The sequence below is a fragment of the Mycteria americana genome, chromosome 6 (assembly GCF_035582795.1).
Source record: "Mycteria americana isolate JAX WOST 10 ecotype Jacksonville Zoo and Gardens chromosome 6, USCA_MyAme_1.0, whole genome shotgun sequence".
Taxonomy (NCBI): domain Eukaryota; kingdom Metazoa; phylum Chordata; class Aves; order Ciconiiformes; family Ciconiidae; genus Mycteria; species Mycteria americana.
In genome coordinates, this window is record NC_134370.1 from 61270474 (window position 1) to 61290999 (window position 20526).

General features: G+C 45.4%; 1 protein-coding gene across 4 annotated transcripts in view; it reads right to left on the reverse strand.

The window, feature by feature from the left end:
* The window catches only part of ARNT2 (aryl hydrocarbon receptor nuclear translocator 2), a 164866-nt gene that overhangs the window by 31333 nt on the left and 113007 nt on the right, over positions 1–20526 (reverse strand). For 2 of the 4 annotated variants that reach the window (XR_012776268.1, XR_012776267.1), the window contains exons 20-25: positions 18670–18869; positions 16316–16516; positions 12690–12813; positions 8054–8134; positions 6933–7212; positions 4717–4833 (exon numbers count right to left, since the gene is read on the reverse strand). The gene's annotated coding sequence lies outside the window, so the exon portion shown is untranslated. Of the gene's footprint in view, positions 1–4002; positions 4144–4716; positions 4834–6932; positions 7213–8053; positions 8135–12689; positions 12814–16315; positions 16517–18669; positions 18870–20526 lie in introns of all 4 variants that reach the window. The other 2 variants (XR_012776266.1, XR_012776269.1) reach the window with 2 other exon arrangements.

A 20526-nucleotide genomic window follows, 5' to 3' on the forward strand; every position in this document is an offset into this window, starting at 1 on the left:
AAAATAGAGAAAATCCACAGAGCTTGAATGATCAATTTCTTCAGAAGTATGAGTCTAAGATAAATGACACTATTCAGGGTTTAAAAGAGCTTTCTCTACAGTTTGCAGGAGTTTAATCAAGACCTAGCTATCCTCAGATTTGCTGTGAATACAGTATGAGAATAATGTGGAAAGGAAAACAAAGATGTACAAACATCAAAACTTAGGGGAGGGATAGTGGGGGGGAAGTGGCAGCTATGTGATATACAATGAGGGTTTAGAGTCTTGATTTGCAGTGACTGCATTTTATGCTTGTCACTAGCAAACTGACATTTTAAAGATATGTTCTTGACTGCTTTTTCATGTCAGTATCTTTGTTCAGGCTATATCTGGGCTGATGAAAGGAATTTCAATTAAGGATGAATCCTTTCCTTACTGTATTGAAATGCACAGGGTGGGAGCAGAGGGAAAATGGGAGCAGTGAAAGCTCTATAGAGAGTTCTTAAGGCATCTTGCTGACACAGGACAAGATAGTTTAGGAATGCCTGGGGCAGTGCACTCTGTAGCATGGTTTACAGTGCCTTTACAAAGAAGCAGTGTGCATTCACCTTAGTGCCTACTGCCTGAGGCCATATATCATTCAAGCAGGGGGCTAAGGATTTAATAAATCCCAATCTAGTTTAGTCCTCGAGGGAATGGCAGTCTAGAGTCATTCAGGAGTGGTGGGGAAGATGGCTGCATAACCTGGCAAGAAAAGGCTGATTTTCCCCCTGTGAATGTAAGCAGTGTCATGGGAAATGAAAGGGGTTGTAAATCTGCAGAGCTATATTGGGAAGAACTGGGATGAAGCACAGTGAAAGCCTTAGGGAAAAGAAGTGTGAAAATGGTAAGACATGGATGTGAAGACAGTGCATAAAGAGAGAGAGAAAAAAAAGAGAAACAAATAGAAACCCGATAGGGGAAAAAAAGAAGAGAGGAATACTAATTGTAGAAAACCACATCAAAACCACTTTATCTACCTTGCAGTCACCTAATATTTGGGGTGAAAGGCAAATTAGTTCCCACTGAGCACATTCACGTAGATGTATTTCTCTTTGTGTTCATGTCTTTGTCCACCATTTTTCTGTCCTATCCTTTGGTGAGAATTTTTATTCTGCTGATACATCCAGGATGCTCACTAGGAGCCCTGGCTTCCAGCTAGGCTCCCAGCAGCTGTGGTGACCTTCAGAGAGCAGCTGATTCACACTCCACTCCCATCCATGCATTCAGCATGGGTGTTACAAGCGCACTGCAAAGACTCTTCCGGACCTCTATATGGAGGCTATAACTAGCGCCTTCGTTCAGGTCAGAAACTGGAGTAAGCACTGAGGCATTGCTACCAAACAAAATCCAGACAGAGCCAGAGCTCTGTGTCGCTGCGGCTAGACCAATAATCAAGCTATCAATTAAAAGCTAGTTTGTGTATGTCTACACTGCTACAGAGTCAATAATGTGAACGAGGTGTAGACATACATTTCATTCATTACAATAATTCATTTATTAAGATGATCTGATTTATCAGCAAGAGCCAGAATTACTGTTCATGTGGTTTACACTTGTGCAGATACTCAGGGGAGTGGCTGTCACATATGAAATCCTGATCCGAGTATCTGCATACAACTGCCAAATCCCACGTATGTCACAGGAACTAAAGTGGAGAACTTCCAAATTCTGCAATAATGTGGAAGCTCTGGTGGTGTATCACATTGTTTCCTGAAAAAAATCAAAACTAGGACAAGTGGTTTTTATGTTTCCTCATTTTCCAGAAATCACCAGAAAACATATGCTTCATCTCATCATAAACCTCCAGGGGATTTTCAAGGTCAGTGGAGATAAAGCTCAAGCTCCCATTCATGAGTACCGGTCACGTAATTAAAATAGAAAAGTACGTTTAGGCTTGTGCATACTACTGTCTGTCAGAAATCAGCAATGCTTTATTGAAGCATGTGTACCCTTCCAACTGTCTGTCAAATGAAGACAATCTTCACATCCAAATTCTGAGCCATATTCTTCAGCTGGAATAAACCTATTATAATCAGCTTGAATTTCATTTTTAAAAAGTACAAGTAGAGAAGGGCCAAGGGCAGTTTTTATTTCTTATGGGAGGTGTATTGATTTTTTCTTCTCCCTTCCCTTCCCTTCCCTTCCCTTCCCTTCCCTTCCCTTCCCTTCCCTTCCCTTCCCTTCCCTTCCCTTCCCTTCCCTTCCCTTCCCTTCCCTTCCCTTCCCTTCCCTTCCCTTCCCTTCCCTTCCCTTCCCTTCCCTTCCCTTCCCTTCCCTTCCCTTCCCTTCCCTTCCCTTCCCTTCCCTTCCCTTCCCTTCCCTTCCCTTCCCTTCCCTTCCCTTCTTCAAACTCTGTTTCCTCAAATCATACAAACAAAAAAATGCCATTAGTCTGAGACCATCCCTGGACTCACTGAAAGAGATGTAAATCTGAAAACCAGGTCACATGTTTTCACCTGGAGCATGCATTTGAGGCTAGAAAGCAGATAACCTAACTCTCAAGCATTACCTACTCCTCCCCTCCTTCTCTTTAAGCTGTTACCTCCCCTATTCTCCCTAGAAAGCCAGGCTAAAATCTGTTGTTCTCCTGTTGTTCTGGTAACATGCTTTTATCAGTGCATAAGGAAGCAGGGAACTGAACTGTGGAACCTATTCCCTCTTCACTGGAGGTGCTGCTGGGGGTTACTTCACCTGTTGCTAGATGCTAGTGGCACTCTTTTTGCCTCCAATGGCAACAACAGCAAGACGTCTAGAACTGCTGCGTGCTCCAAGCCCGCTCTTTGTTTTTGCAATACTCATCTTGAATTTTCCACTCTGACGTTCTGGCAGCAAACGGGAAAACTTTGAGTGAAGGGATACCCAGGCAAAATGAATCTGTAGGGAGGAGGGGAAGCTACCAAAAGTGCTGCGGTAAATCTGAATATACTCTGTATGCAGCACTGGCTGAATGGATCGGGCATGTGGGACCAATGGAAGATGCCGCTGTTTAGGGTAGAAGCAGATGAGCAGAGATGCTCCTCTCCGAGAGAAGAGCGATAGGAGGCAGCAGAAAAGACACATCCTGGCTTTGTTCCTCACCAACTCCCTACAACTGTTGCCATTACTTAAAACCAAATATGGCACCTTTTTAGCTCAAGGAGAAATTCTGAGGAATGGAGAGAAGAAGAGGGGGCACTGAGCTGAGAGAGTCCCCTGCGCTGTCTCAGAGTCATTTTGCTGGCAGACTGAATTCCCACACATTGCCTTTTAGTCATTGTGGTTTCTGAAAGATCAAGCCCTGATGTTCGTAGTCTAGGGGAAGGTTCCTAGAAAAGTCTTCTATATTTGGTCCCTAACGTCTAAAAAGGCAATACATCCAAGCACAGAAGCATGAGAAATAGAACCAAGCGACCTTTTAGGAGGTCTCCCAGACCTTCTTGGAGGCAAGCCCATGCCATGCCTAAGTAACATGTTTTAACCTGTTCTTAAATACTTCTAGTGAGGCAACCTCAGGCAACCTATTCCATTGTGTCTCCATTCTTCCTGTTGGCAATTTTTTTTCTTAATTTCCAAGCTATGTGTTTCTACGATTTAAGCCCACCACTACCTTTCCTACAATCAACATTAAGAATAGCCTCTTTTCCTCTTCACAGCGGCTATTTACATATCTATCATTTCCTCTATTCAGTCATTTCTTCAGATTAATGCAGTTCCTTCAACTTTTCTTTGTAACTTCTGTTTCTGAGTCATTCGTGTTCTTCACCTCTCCCAAGCTGACCCACAACTGTCATCAAGTGCGTAGCCCCAGGCTGGATATGGTACCCCAGCTGTGGCCTTACGCATGCTGAGTAGAATAGCAGGATGATCTCACAGCTTATAGACTGCACTTTCACTGATCTATCCCAGTATGATGTTTGCCTTTCTTTCCTCTTTTTTTTCTGTTAAGAGCTGCATGACACTGCTGCCTCCCATTGAGCCTGCAGACCACTCTAACCCCCATACCTTTTCAGCCAACTGCTGCTCACTCTGCTGGCTCTTTATGCCATTTCTCTGCAATTGGTTATTCCTACCAACATGCAGAATCACAGTTGTCCTTATTGGGTTGCATTTATCCACTTCTAATACAATCAACACACTCGGCACCTGCAGAGTTGCAAACAAATACAGTGCTGAGTACAGGGGCCATGCTTGGGTCAGCCCTGCCTTTTTAGGAAGCGCTTAATATCCTTATTTTCAGACCCCTTCTTTTCTATAGATGACACGCACTGCTACGGCTGTTGGCCAGCCAGGATGACTGAGGCGGTCTCTCCGAGAGCCCCTTGTACTGGCCATGGGTGGGCAGCAAGTGCGCTGCTGCCTGGCAAAAGATCAACCCTACCCCAACCCATACCCCACGGGTCAGCCCGCTACACCTGAACATTGGAAAATGACCAGCAGAAGCAAACCCCCACATTTCTCTACGCAGATGAAACATTTCTCATCGCCAGAGAAAAAAAAAAGCAACAAACGTTATTTACCATCCTATAAAAAAATAACTATTTTCCCCTTTTTTTGCTGAGCCTGCTGTGCAACATCTGCTGTTATATACGAGGTACTTTAGGGGAAATATGCTTACTCAAAAGATAGTTTTTTTCTGAAGTGCATAAAGCTTTCCACAGATCTGCCCCCAATCTTCCAAAATCTCCTACTGTTTCATATGTAATTATTAGACTCTACCCGTATGAACTCTCTGGCAATACAGAACTGAACGGAGCTAGCCTCGTCATTCTTCATACCTTGGTCTGACATGAGGGTTTAAGGAGATGTGCTGCTCATCACTTTGACCGCAGGAGACTGGGTACATAGGTAAAAAGACACTCGTTATTTACTGGTGAAGTAGCAGTAAAGAAATTCAATGACGGTGATGTGGAGGCTAAACCCAGAAACAAAATAATCCAAGTCACTGTGATAGCAGATTAATGTTAAGTATGCAATTAGATATAGTAAAAGGAACGAAAAAGGAAACAGATGTAAACCAGCTTAATAGTTATTTTGTATCTTCCTGCCAAACATATCTTATTAAGGGTCTGTTACTGCTGCTTTTAAATCTCTGCTAACCAAAATGTATCAGATAAGGAGAGCAATGACATTTTCCTTCGGGGGTTACAGCCCTGGGGTTCTGCCAAACTAAGCTCATTGCAATAACCTGCCAGGATGCTAAATAGTTAATGAGGTAACAACAACTACATTTGTAAGAAAGAAAAACAGTAAATGGCCAGTTCCTTTTGGTTGAAGTCTTGAGGCTTTAAAAATTAACGCCAAGGTACCGATAAACTACATGGTAATTTCCTGAGGAAAGATTAGAGGCTTGTGCAGGAGATAAAACCCAAAGCATATGTTTGCCTGCCTTGGCTTTCACGTATTAACCATATATATAATGACGGAGTAATTGGAACAATTCTGGGACGGTCACAATTTGCTGAGTGCCGTACTACAGCTAAGCACACATTCCTTATTCTCCCATGACCACAAGAATCCGAATATCTCACTACTTTCAATTCATTCAATAATAAAAGGGAGTTTGGTTCTCATGTTTGTCAGCAGGTAATAAAGACTGAATACTACAAATGCTACACAGGAGATAATGCCTCACAGCCCTTCAGAGTGGTGAGCAGGCTGACAGATCTTCTCTGTGCTCTGGTTATTAAAAGAAGACACCCCCTTCCCCCAGGCCATCAGTCCGATACACATCAGCAAGGCTTTCAGCAACCGTGTTAAATGCCAGAGCTGCATTCTAGACCAGGGGCTCACTAGCTTCATACGGACACTGAAGTTATATTCGGTGGTGAGGGCACTGTTGAATAGGTGCACCAAGAATGGTACATAGCTCTGTGTATCTGCTGGTCCACTTAGCCATCCCTTTTCAGTCTCAACATAGCCATTACCAGCTTGCAGTAAGAGTAGTGCAGAGTTAGAAAGCAGAGGGGGAAAGTCTGACAAGTTCAGGAAGATACTGGAAAACTTCCCGTGTGAAACACATCATTTTCCTCTTCCTGCACATCGGTCACTTGGGGGGGAACAGAGGAAAAGACCCTTTTGGGCTGAATCATTCACACTATACTAAGAAAAACACTTGCAACTGTACTCTAGGGAGTAGCGTTACAGTAGAATATGGGAGTACTAGGGCAAAGTGGGGCTCCTTTCTTTTACAGTTAGTGTCACTACCTGAATTCTGTTGCTCATTTCCAAGCATCTTTATGATTCAGCCTGGGAGGTGTCCATTTTCACAAATTGCTATAACTCTCTATATTTCAAAAGGGAAACTGGTTAAAGTACAATGCACTTCTTTAGTTGTACTGAGATGGGACTGATTTTTTTTCTGACAGAAATTTGATGAATTTTGGCTCTGAACTGATTATGTACTTAATCTGGTGCTTAACTTGAAACACTCCAGTACTTCCATTGAAATAAATAAAATTGTCCACATCCACTAAGTTACTTTCCTGGTTTTCTGGACTGGGTCTTTTTAAAGCTGATCATTTAGCTTAACAAATACAGCTTTAAGCATAATTTTAGCCTGGTCTAAAAAGAAAGTGGGTTTAAAGGGTAGATCCTGTGGCTTCTGTTCTTTTTTTTTTTTTTTTTTCCAAACAGAAAGCTTTCTGCTTCCCAGTTTGGGCCAAAAGGCAGTTTTTTGAGGGATGGAAATTGCACTCTGTCACAGTTCAAATTTCAGCAGCGATGGCAACATTTGCAGTTTTGTTTGCAGTAATTTTTAACAGAAGGATTATTTCTCCCTCTTGGATACATTTGTTTCTTGTAAGCCCTCGATGCAGCGCATCCATTTGCCAACAACCCCCTTGTTGGGGAGTTACAATCTGTTGGTTTTGTTTTCTGTCTGAAGCTTTCAAAACAGAGTAAGCTCTGAGTTAAACTTCTCTGAAGCAACGTACGCATGGTTCGCACAGATGTTGAGTCGCCAGACCCTCCTTTTCCTCACACCACTTCCCAGGCGTTCCTGCTATGGAACCCAGACACAGTCTGGTGAAATAGAGGTGAAAAAGCAGCTTCACATGTCAGCCGAAAGGCTCCTCACTTAAGAGAGATTCAAGGCAACCTCCCACCGAAGCCCTGGTGTAGGCGATTCACGGTGACCCACTTCTCCAGCTTGGGAGGCTTGGCCGATCTTCACGGAAATCAGTGAAACCAGGTCAATTAACTGCAGTGAAAGATCTGGCCAAAGGAACAAACAGGATGGAAAAGGGGTATAAGTGATAAAGGAGCTAAACATAACTTGCGCTGAAGTGTTCAGGAACCGTAATTCATGTGACAAGAGGATAAAGGTGAAGTTCAATGACAAGGTTCTCCTTGAGCCTCTTTTTTCCCTTTATGTGCACTATTTAGTGTGACCCAGTTACCCTTTCGGCTGTTGGCATTGGGAAAAAACACAGTCCATTCTGATCACGATTTTATTTCTAATTCCACTGGACTGAAAGGAGGCTCCTCATTTACACTAACGAGGAAACTTGGGCCTTGGGGTTAGATGGTGGCTTAACACCCCCCTTCCTCTTCCCAGCAGCGGACAGCTCGGCAGGAAAATGTTAAAACAATTGGCTGGGCTGGCAGATGTTCAGTCTGACTTCAGAGGATGAATGAAACCCTGAATCTGCAAACGTTGATAGTTTTCTGATTAAAACCCCTCCACTGACTTATAGATAGATAGATTAAAAAATATATATTTCTATAAACAAATGGAAACCACAGCACAGCCTTGATTTACATATGCACACCCAAAAGTTGTCACCAGCTTTGACACGCGTTTCCCTCCCCAGCATCTCACTAAACGTGCAGTGCGGAGATCCAGCCTGTCCTCTACCATAAGGGAAGTTCTCAGGATCTCATTACGGCCTCTCAGTTCGGAGGCTTGGGGCATTGCCTGTCATGTCTTATTGCTTCAGCACTACGACAGGAACGGCACTGCTGAAATACAAAGATGATTGAAATGTTAATTGCTTCTAGGAGAATGTCAGCAGCAGCACTTGCCTGGCTGAAAGAAAAGCCCCAGGGCATTTACCTGAGGGCTGATGAGGATCCTCCTTACGGGGTCAAAGCAGAGCAACTCCATTGATTTCAGCCGAGCTTGTGCTTTTTTCCCCTGGAAGAGAGCGAGCTCAGAATCTGTTCTCTATTCATTAGTACAGCCTGACATGGAGAAACTAACTTGGCGAGATGGGAAGTCAGCCATGAAATAAACTGTTAATATAAGTAAGGACGCAGTGACAGACATCAGAATTACTGCTGCTATGCTTATGTTTTGGGAGATGACAGAATCCCAGCAGATCATTAGCAGGGGGCAAATGCAGAAGTCCTTAGGCTAAATCTTACCATTGCTCCCAGTAATTGCCTTTTAAGCAACTGGGAGTTTGTAGGTGAAAGGTCTTGTACAACCAGAATGAACGTTTTGTGACAGTAAATTTTTCTGACCGTAAGTCAGAAGCACTGAGACCCTAAATATACATGGCTTTGCTAATACTAACAGAGCAATGCAGTCTTTTAGAGGCTGCTTTCCTTAATTTTGTTGTAGCTTGTACAGCCAATAACAGATCACGCTAGCTTATTGCAAAGATGTATTTTATTTGCACACAGATGGTATTAGAAAACATCTCTGTATATAAAATCTGTAAATACGCAATGAATTAGTTATCTGATACACAATGAATTAGTTTTCTGTGCAATATCCTCAACAGGAAGCGAAGCACGTGTAGTAACTAAAACCAATACTATTACTTGCTTAAATAGAGCAATGCATCCTGTTGTTGTGAAGGGTAAGTTTTGACTGGAAAGGACTGTTATTGCAGCTTCAAATCATTCAAAACACTTTTTTTTTTCATTTAAAAAAAAAGTAAGTTTTATTCACTTCTAAGCAACAACTGTTGGCATATTTCCTTACAGAAGACACTGTTGTGTCCGGCTATTACTCAACCAGTAACATTAGAGACATTAAAGTTGCAGGAAACACAGTTCATCTTTTGCGTAGTTAGAAAGGAGTTGGCTTCCCAATTACTCTGGAAACTGGACTTGCTGCTGGGCAGAAAACCACAATTCACAGTGGAAAATAATAGTTGATATATGAATATCTACCTAAAGACTAATCAGCAAAACAAACAACATATGAGGAAGATGACCCACATGACGTTGTTTGGAGGAAATTAGTCACCAGTATCCTCTTGCTTCCTTTTGTTTTAAATCACTGCCCCTCCCCAGCTTAGTTGAGAACGGGTTAATACAATCTGTTGTGAATAAGAAATCAAGCTGTTTTCAACAGCCAGGCCATATTTTACAAGCGCCTAATGTTGACCATGTGCCTGTTGACTTCCAAGGGCTGGCACTTCAGACTAGCACTTAATTCCAGGCATTACTGCACATCATGCGGTGCTAAGGGTCCTAGCAAGCATCAGCACCCAGACAAAAAGACATGAGAACAAGCGGTAGAGGTAGGATCAAGTTGTGCATGGTCCCCATATACCTTTTGTGGTTTCCTGCTGTATTAATTGGGTCAATGAGCACACCTCTAGAAGTTTTCTTTCCTCCCGCCATTGGCTTCATGGCATACTATTTAGGGAGGTTAATGGGCTAAATATTGCAGCGAGATAAGCCTCTCTGGATCCGAAGTAACTGCACTGGCTCTATTTGCCTTCCAGCTTAATTACAGTAATGCTCAACCAAGAGCAATGGTCCCTCTCATCGCAACTGCATGACGTACAAGCAATAACTCTGAAAGTGTATGTTTTCTTCCTTCTCCATTGAGAAGCTACGCGTAAAACATTCTGGACACCAAGTACTACAGGACATGCATGACAAACAAACAAAAAAGGCCATGAGGTGAGTCCAGGACCCACTGAAGTCAATGGAAGTCTTCACTGTTCATGCTGCAATGGCCCCTGGTTCACCTGTCCCCAACCCACAGGCAAGACAGGACAGAGTGAAGTTGGTGCTTGGGAGCTTCAGGGGTGGTGTGGCTTCTCCTTCAGAGTGGTTAACTGCTGTTTATTTTCAAAAAGCCAGTGCATCTCTTAGTTGTCAATGCATGCTGCTCTGTGCATTAGCTCTGAGGCTGGCAGCTCCTTTGCTCCTTTAGTTTTAATTAGGCTCTAATCTCTAGCAAATTAGCTTGATTGCAGATGACCGCTTTTATTAGTCAAAGATCTACCTAACACATTTTACTTATAGCTTTCTGGCAAAAAAAGATCCAGACTCACCACTATTTCACACTAGGCTTCCCTAGACCAACAGCTTTTACTAACACATAAGCTTTGGGGACAATAGCCAGCTTTGCCCTATGTTCACTACAGTGCAAAGGCATGTGGCTTACTAAACTGGAAACCACTGCCAAAACAGTCCGTTTTGATGTGTTAACCAGAAGAAAGGTCAGCGTGCTGCGGAGCAGACAGGCACCAACACCAGTGACGTGTGTAGGAGCTGGAAAAAGCATCAGCCTCTGCGGGTGAATATGATGACAAGGCAGTCTGGTGCTTGGCTGCTTTGGCAGGTCTCTTCCTTCACCCTGCACGCTGCTTTGGGCTACCCATTATGGACACCCATTTCTGTGAGCAAAGAGCAACTCTGGCAGAAGTTTAGGGGTGGTCAACCTCTAGCTTTTGTTTTCATGCTTTTTTAAACGTAGCTGTTTCATTGAAAGAAAGGGAACAAACAAACAAAGAATCCTCAACCGAAACCCCAAAACACTGTTTTGAAGCTTGAGAAAAACGCTATTTTCCTCCCGCCCCCCAGGAAATTACTCAGTACTAGATAAACATCAAAAAAATAAATAGATCAGCTTAATTGTCTGTTAGTATAAAAATCAATTAAAAAAAAAAAACCACGCCAGGAGATCTACAGCTGGCTTGGCTGAATGAGTCTCCTAGCAGTGGTCTTCCCTTGTCTTGCCCCTTTCTCCTTTGGCCTCCTACCCCCCAGCTGTGTCTGCTCCGCTCCCTCTCCTTCCAACTGCTACTTCTTCAAACAAATCAGTGCTACCAAGAGTCGTGAAAAGGTCAAGCTCCAGCTCTTTCACCTCACCTCCTGGTGTCAGAAACTCCCACAGAGCTGCCTCTCCAAGCTCGCCTCCTCTTTCCTTGGCCACGGCCCCCGGGATTGGAGCCGCAGTCATCCCGGTCCTGCAGGAGTTCAGGACAGAGCCAGGTCTGCTGCCAGCAGACCTGTGGGGAACAGGATCTTCTCCCCTCTTGCCCTGAGGCCATCATTTGGTTGTCCCAGCAGCAGGCTGTCTTAAGCAACTACTTACTGGTTGTACTCAGTGGGTATATCCTTTAAACCCCATGACTTTCCATGTCCTGATAAACAATGGAAATATTTTCTGTGATCACTACCCACCCAACATTTTCAGCCTTGGCTGTCCATCAGCCACCACACAAGCTCGGGAGTGATCATGCTGGTCCCTACAGATCACCATGCTTCGACACTGCGCTACGGCTGGCCGTGCAGGGCGATTTCTGTATTACTCATTTAGCCACCACCGCTCCGCACGGGGCCCTGGGGAAAGGGCTGCCTCGCGCCTGAAAGGGAGCTTCGGGAACAGGCCGGATCCTTGCCAAGTTTGGCAGCTCCCCCAGCAGCTGTAGCTGCAGATCAGGGCAGCGCGTGGTCAGGGGATAGTGAGCTCGTAGCAAAGCGTGAGTGTGCATCTGGTGTGGATCACAGGGCTGACTTAATTTCCTTCCTCCTGGCTCCCTTGTCACGCTCTGCCCGGCCATTTCACCCAGGCCTGGCCGTTATCCAGTCGGTACCTGGTTTCCTCAGGGCAGAGCCACAGATAGCACTGGTTTCCCAAGGTGTGGGATAGCTAGTAATCACTCCAATGAGCCTTCTTGGGCATAATATTTTCTTTCTCAGGAGCCAGCAGGTCTCCCCAATGGCATCTGGAGAACATCCAGAGCTGATGGAGCAGCAAACAGGCACTTCCCTGTTATACCTGCCTGAACTGGAGACCGCAACCGGTAAAACAGAGAGGAAGAGTTCCATTCATTTGGCCCACAAGGCTCTCTTAAAAGCTGGAGACAGGAAACATTATCTGTTAGGGACTGATCAGTATTTGTGCTGCAGCAGCTCTGGAGGCTCCCACTGACATCCTGCTCCTGTTATTCTGGGCACAGCCACCAGATTGAAAACAGTCCTGGCCGCAAAGACTTTGCAATTGAACCCACCTACAACATGACCAAATAGGGCCTGCTCCACAGCTAAGGGACTTGGCTCTTCCCATTTAGCCAGGACCACCAGGGATCACTGTGTCTGTGCAACCTGCCCAGCCTAGCCCAAGTGCAACATACCCATCCCCAACCATGGACAACACTACTGAGTCAGTACCTGGAAGAACAGCAGCAAAACTGGAGGAAACCCAGCCACCTTCAACCCTCCTCTCCCTCCCCAATAGCTCCTCATTTGATTTATGGTTTTGATGCTTAACCTCACCATCTTTAGTAACTCCCACAGATAACAAAGTGAGACAGAAGGACCTTAACTCAAGGTCACAGGGTGCAGGTCCACAGCACAGCCAAGGGCTGAACCCAGGTCATCTGAAACTCAATCCTGTGTCCAGTCAGCTGAGCAACACCACTTCTCATGCTTTACCAGCCTGCAAGTTTTTTACTTACGTATTTAGGAAATGGATCACTCAATTTTTCAATAAATACCTGTTGCTGGTAATGATGGCATTGCAAAGAGTTATTTGACTGCAGCTGTGCTCCTGGCAGCTTCCTCAAACAAAGGCTTAACAAAATTTCACATGAAATCCAGGCATCTGCTCCAGTGACTTCCCTGGTAAGACAGAAGGCTAAGAAAGGAGTTTTGATTTAGGTTCTACCAGATCTTCCCCCTCTTCCTCACATCTTTTATACCCCTCAAACCTGTACAGAGGTATACAAGACAGTGTTTGTTTTCCAGGAGAGGTTCAGTTGCATTTCATCTCTCCATCTAAACCCACATCTTAAGTTGCTACTTCATTTATGACAAAAATGGCAAAAACCTAGATATACAGAAAAGCTTTGTCAGATATCCATCGGTATCCATCGATACCATCGATAACCAATCCCGCTTTTACTTAATTTCAAAGTCATTGGTACATGCTTGGCCTGGATGATACTAGGCTTGTGTTATATTTAGGAGGGATGAGGAGGAAGAAAACAGAGGGGAGATAAACTAATCATTTATGGAATATTCCTGATGTCTTTTCTTTTTCTTTGTGTTTAAATGACAGGAAAAATGTTTTGTCACAGTAATTTTCTGGGGTTTCCAAATTGGAGTAAGAAGCTCCCAAACCCTGCAGACCTTCTATCTGTGAATGTAGTGCTGCTTCTTGTTGTTGCATGGGAAAGACTGAGTTAATTGCCAGGAAGTGGAAACTGTGCTATAATATCTTGGCGAAAGTGTCTATGATGGAGAGCTGCTTGCTCTGCTGGACTTGCAATGCTAATAACATACATGTGTCTACTGGACTATGCGCCGTTTAGAAGTCAGCTGTAACTGGAGGACCTGCGTGGTGTTGGCGTGGATCCTGGCATGGCGCTGGATTAATCAAAATCTGACAGCTGAGCCCAGGACGGTGCAGTGAGGAGAGTCGCTAGGACAGGCAGAGGAATATGCAGTCTCTCCCCACGCCAAGTGCTGCCTGTGCTGATCCTCCCCTGCAGGCAGCATCAGTATGAGCCAGATCCAGAGCACGCAGAGCCTTGTGGCTGCCTGGATCTGGCATCCTTCTCTCGGCTGAACCAGGACACCAGGGCAGAAATATCTGACCCCGGGATCAGTCAAGCACATGCATTAAGTGGCTGTAACAAGGTGCTTATCAGTCTCTCATCACTAAAGATTATTCTCCGATGTCTGCACCACTTGCAAAACCTGGAACTGGCTGGGTTTGTTCCTTTCTTGTTCCTCCCAGAAGGTATACGCGCAGTCAGCACTATTTAACCATTCCCAGGAAGAGATGAGCTTTCCTGACAGGAAATCAGTGTTTCATCCCCACCCACAAAAATCAGCAGGACTGGATGAAATCCGCAGTCTGAGGTCTGTATGTGAGCCCAGGGGCATGGTTAGTGAGCATGGCTGTACGAGTCCTTTCAGTCCAAATGAAACATTTGAGAAAAAAGACGTAAGCCTCTGAATTTCCGTACTTTCAGCGTGAAACAGAGGAAGCCCAGCCTGGTTCGGCTCCCCCTTGGCTTCCTGCCATTGTCTTTGGCAGAGGTGGGGTGGCTGTGGGAGCCCCAGGAAAGGAGGCCACTCTCTTCTCTTGCCCACCATACCGATTATTCATAGCCCTTTCAGGTATTTTCCAGCCCATATATGTTTTGCTCGAGTGTCTATATACACACAGACACGTGTATACATTCATACATGCACACACATCTACTTTAGACATATTCCCGCATATACACACACTTGTATGGTGACCTTGGCCCTTCAGAAAGTGCATCAGACTTATTTCTGCCGTGCTCATATATTTCCATCAACAAATGTACAACTCCCACCTCTTTTCCTGCAAAATGATGACGCAGAAGGGTAGGATGAGCACGCCATGGGAGCGTAGCCTGGCGCTGCCTCACACACTGGCACCAGAACACGAAAGCGGGGGGCAACGGGTGGCCAAACTGGGCTTGTCTTTGGTGGTTGTGTAACAGAGCTGGTCACAGCTCAGCTCCTAGTTGCTGTCTCCATCCAGGAAGGACCCTAAACACCTACACAGCTTTTGCAACAGTGGGCCTTCAGGCCAGGCTCTCCGGCTCGTCTGGGCTTTGTTTAGTGCACCAGAGCCCTGGGCGCCCTGAAGCAGCTTTCAACATCCTCCCTCCCCTCCGGGCAAATCTTGGAAGCAGTCCAGCCCCTGGAAGCTGCTTCACTTTGTGTCAGCAGTACCGGTCACCTCCGCTGCCTGCACGTACTGTGTTTCGGTGTCGCAAACACATGCCCTTCCTGAACTCCTCTATTGCTTGGGAGGCCCTGGGTCCAGGAGCAGGTTCCTGTAACTGTAGATTTTCAGGCTGCTGAGGTCGGCTTTTCTTCCCTTTCCTGTTCCTGGGACAGGCCAAGGCATCTGGCTTTCATTAGTTTTCGGTACTCTACTCTAGGAAGCAAATTCTAGTTTGAGAAGGAAGTTTTGCTTTTCACATCTTGCTTTGAAGAAACTACTGTTTAAAAAAAAAATGTTTTCTCATCCAATGTCATCACTGGTAATGCTGAAAGGCTGCTTTCAGACTGTTGGAAACTGGCCTCAGGGAGACCTCAACACCTGCTAAAATCCTGTCCTGAGCCGGGGCCTCAACAAAAACCCTCCACCGCAGTCGCCGTCAGCAAAATCCAGAGCCACTCCATCGCCTCGGACAGTTTATGAGGCAGCTGGGTGCTCTTCCTCCAGCCTCAGCGTAACGGAGAGCAGAGGAGCCTCACGTGAGAAAGCCAAACCTGACAGACCCGCCAGCAACATCACGCAGCTGCCAACAGGTGCCCAGTTGGGACGGGGCTGGTGAACCAAATGACATCTCCTCATGAACCCGGCACAGCTTCCCCAGCCCACCCGCGGCACGGCCACACCGTGTGAGGCTTCACACCTGGCTAAAGCTTGTCTTAGTTCCTGGTGTAACACGCAGGAGAGGCACCAGGAGAGGCTCACCCCACCCGGGTGAGCGGAACAACTCTACCGACCTACCAAGGCCAGATAAGAGGTTACGTCCACTGCATCACTAACGCTGGAGCCCAGCACAGCCAGAGTCAGAGCCATATCACTGTACACGGGGCATGTATCACGCTGAATGCATCCAGAGAGGCATTTTCACACCCATCGGGCAGGGTTACCCCCTGGAGACAAATCCAGACCAGAAAGGGCTGGGGATGGGAAAGGGGAGGGCAAGGAAGAAGGGAAAATCATGGAAGTGATGGTTGCAGCAGGAAACCCAGGTAAGAAATAAGCCATGAAAACTCCCCACCCGTGGTGTGCTCTGTGAGAAATATCTGCTCTCAGCCTTGCCAACGTGGGCGTTTTCTTTACCATCCAACACTTGGACTTTCTTCCTGCCTGTACTAGGCATTCCTGCTTAATTAACACATCTGGAATTTCTGAACTATCTTGCATTCAGTTCACTGGGACAGAGACTGCCTTTTTATTTTTATTATCTACTGCCTAATATGATAGCGTGAGCGGGGCTCGCAGGCTCCAGCACAATCCCACTGAACAAAGAATAAAATAATACATTATCAGTAATCAGGGCCATAGCCTGAGCTGAGCTGGGCTGCTGTGCCTTTTTGCAGTGCTCGGCTCATTACTTACTGCTGTCATTCAGACTCCAGCCCAAGAAGACCTCTGTGGACCGTGAAGACCTTGTGGGGTGGGCTTGCTGCAAGCAACACAGAAGGTGAATGTTTCTCTTTCATGTTGTCACCGTGCAGTCAGCAGCACAGGAACAGTGCGCTGGATCTCCAGCCCTGCACAGCTGGAGCTCCCTGGGGAACCCGGCTCTGCATGTAACTGCTGGAGAGAACAAGAAAAAATACTACTCATAAATGCTGCAGAAACAACACGATACATGCCTAAGAGCAAAGCTGAGAGCTGAAACATGCTGTCACAGTCTGCTTCTGTGGATAAAGCTTTCTGCTGCTTTAGAGCAGAGTAGGGAGCGGTGGGATCAGGGAAATGCTGTCACTTAGCAACTGCATTAACACCACAACCTGAACCAAACTGTTCAGAAGTGAGAAATCTCACTATTTTTTGATGCAGCTGTGCCCACATGCTGGAGCAAAGGGAAGTGATTTGAGTCCTGGAGTGCCTGTGCCACCTACACAGCCAAGAGAAGGGCCCTTGATGTTGAACTAGGAAGCAAGTACGACAGTGTTTTTTCTTTTAAGACATGCATGAGGCCCACTGAAGCCTGAAACACTTGGTCAGAGAGGAATCAGCTTAAGCAAGTGCTGGGGCACTTTACTTACTCAAAACCCCTGCTTTTGATCCTCTCAGAGTGGTAGTAAATGGCAACCTGCCCTCTGTTTTTTGTACCAAAACCCAGCAAAAATTCATTTTATCGGATGTTGCTGCAACTGTGTTTGGGAGGATGGGTCACATTGGTGTTAAATACATCACTCGTTCTTCAGTACCCTGCAATGCTCAGGCAGAAAAGGAGGATTTTAATAAAGGAATAAAGATCCCTTGGTGGGTGGTTGAACGTGTCCTACTCCAGGCAAAGTTTTGTCTTCCCATAATACAGGCAAAATGAGAAAACATAATACTGAACATTGAGGGCGCTCAGACCTCATTATTATTCAGGAGTTTCAGGACTCATTAATTGATAGCTTTGATTCTTACAGCAACGTATTTTCAAGCGGGAGAGAGGTTGTTCGACAGCCGAGGAAACCGCGGAAGGTGAAAAGAGAGGTGCCTTCCCCATCCGCCGTATCGGCATGAAGCCATCCGTCCCCGAAACTAGCTCTCAGACAAGAAGCCAGGTTGGTAAGCAGAGTCTGGTAGAGGGGAAGAGGCTCACTGTTCAAGGGGGAATGAACTTGATCATGTCACCCATAGCCCCAAACATCAACATTATCTGGAATTATTTTGTTTTTCCTCATTTCCCTGTTTTTTGTTTGTGAAAATATCATTTTGGAGGAGGGATTTAGGATTTGTGCTTACAAATAAAATAGACTATAACTTGCATAATGGGAGCAGTTCAGTTTTACATGGTTGTCCCTTAACATGTTTACACAGCTGGCCAGATACCATTAAAACATATTTTCTCAGGAGGCAGTGTGGTCTAGTGGAATGAGCATGGGCCTAGGAGTCAGGAACTCCCACGTTGTAATTTTGGGTCACCAGTGATTTGCTTTGGTGCATAGACATTTAACCCCTGTGTATGTCAGTGTCCCAAAAAGACACCTCCTCATCACAGCTTGATGTTTAGGACCAACGCATTAATCCTGATGCGGGAGAGGACTAGGTCCTGATGTGGTAGCCAGGGTTGAAAACATCCAAATAAAGACTGTGGAGGGGTGCATTGGCTCTAACTTTCTTCTCTGTCTTCACCTCTCGCGGGTTTGGGTTAGCCAGCCTCTGAATCAGAAATGATGCATCTGACATGGTCTTGTGCAAGTCTTTCTGCTCCAAATTGAGATCACCCATAAGCACGCTGCAACAGTTTGTCACTTTTCCTAGTACTACAGGCACACCAGCTTTCTTGGTAAGACCACCACAGCTTTGCAGAGCCTTAGGGAAGGGAAAAAGTGAACAAGTAGCAGTGCTAGCTTTCCGCCCAGGAACATTAATGATTAAAAAGCATCAATTTCTAAAAAGCTGGTGAACATACCAAGTATTACATCTGAACGGGAGCTTGCATAGCGACGGGATTGTAAGTACCATGAAATGACTGGCTCTAGTTCTAGCTCAGACAGTCAAAAATCAAATAAAACCTAGGCTGATATTGAACTAGGGCCTATACTGTGACACCATTTGAAATTACAGCGTTCCTTCTTAGATTCCTTCAGTTCAGGATACTTTTGCCATAGCATCGAGATTACTGAGCAGACTTCCCATCTGACCTAGAAACTGCATGCACACCAATCCATACCGCTTCTGGGTGATGATGATGGAAATAATCCTACAGGAAGATACTTTAGCTGGTAGCTAAATTGTGATCTTACCCATTAAATGTCCTCGTTGTTTACTTCTCCCAGTGTTGTTACGTCTGGTAACTGCTGTGTTTGTGTCTCACTCTGCTGTTAATAAGGGTTTTATTTGATGGAATATTGGAGATCATTCAGCAAAAAACGTTCCAAATCAGGCAATAGCTACTTTGTTGCTTCACTCTGTTCCTTCCTTCCCTCTCCTGGTTTCTCAGGGCCTGTAATAAAAAGGAAAAGTTGCTTGCAAAACTCAGGGACTGGCCTTGCTGGTAGACTGTATCTCTGGGGTTTTGTCAGCAGCTTGAGGGAATTTTTGTCAACAACTTGAGTCATTTTAGAGAACTGGTCTGCTGTTTGTAAAGCAAATTTCTGCAAAGGAGGATGGGTGTGGGAACAGCTAGGCGGAATAACATCTGACAGGCAGTGTGGTACAAAGCACTTTCTCAGGGCTTCTGGATATGGGGAAAGGATGCGTCAAGCCGTGAAGGAGACAGAGCTGGAGGTGGTCGCAGCCAAGAAAGTCTTGGGGCCGTCTATGTTCAGTCCTGCAGCTGCCCTAACTTGCTGAGGAGGCCAGCTGGACTTTTTAACCGACCAGGGTCAGTGACCATGTAAGGGTCTTGGTGCCTTCTCTGACTCTGCGGTTGTGCTGAGGGCTGGAGCTGACCCCACCGAATCCCAGGAACACTGGAGGTACAGGACCCACGGACCCACCTCTTCCGCCTCCTGGGGAAGAGAGGCTCTCCCCAGCTTGATACCTGGTCAACCAAGGCTCTGTCCAGCCAAGGATGGAGACAGCAGGACCCCGTGGCAGCCTGCTCCCACGCTGCACAAGCTCTCTGAGTGAAGGAGTTTTTCCAAATGTCTGAACTGAACCTGCTGAGCCGCAGGCTGTGGCTGCAAAGCCCCACTGTGACCTGTGGTTCAGGAATCAGATCTTCTCCTCCATTACTGCTGAGGTAACACAGCATTTCGTGCATGTTCTCTTCATGAGAAACAACTGAACGAAACAGAAAGCCCTTTTTTTTTTTTTTTTTTTAGAGAGAGATTGTTCTCTTCTGGATGGCAGACTTTAACAGCAAAGAAATTTGAGCCTTCAGGGTATCTTTAACCCAATTTTAGAACCTCCTGGAAGTAGGAGTTATTAATGGACTTGTTGCTGGAAGCTCAGCTCCAGTATTTTAAATGGCTGTGAAACATACTCCTGACGGGAGCACGAAAACAAGAGAAAACCAGGAATCTGTTATCTGATATTCCCGCCTCTGCTAATAAAGTTCTCTTTTTAATGCTGAAGTCTTGGTTGGTTTTAAAACAGTCTTGTAAAATTGCCTTGACACCTTATTAACATCAGTACAAAAATCCACTCACCCACCCTTTATTGACACAGTGGTACAAGGGATAAAACGGGGATTTTACAAACCTGTCAAAGGAAATCTGTTGCCTGAGCTCGGAGTGGGTGTACAGTCGGCGATGAAGTGTCATGCATATCTACAGTGATCTATAAATATCAAATATTACCATTTACTGAATTAGGGCTTTTGTCTTTTAGTAGCCTTATTTATATAATTGACACTTGCTTCAGTGGGTTTGCTCCAGTATTTCATTACCAGATGATATATCCAGGTCAGCCTTGGTAGGTTAGTGCAGAACCCCACTCCCTCAGCAGGATCTGAAAATTTAGGTCAATTCGCATAACTTTGATGAATCTTTAGAACTAAAATGATTAAAGTGACAACTTCCATTGACTTCCCGCTGAGGTCTCTGACCTTAAACCATGGAGGTCACAAAAAATATGTTAAGAATCCAAATAAACTCCAATTCAGAACCCCTTTAGATTAAGCACCTCTGTGCAGTGGGGGGAATAAATATGACTTA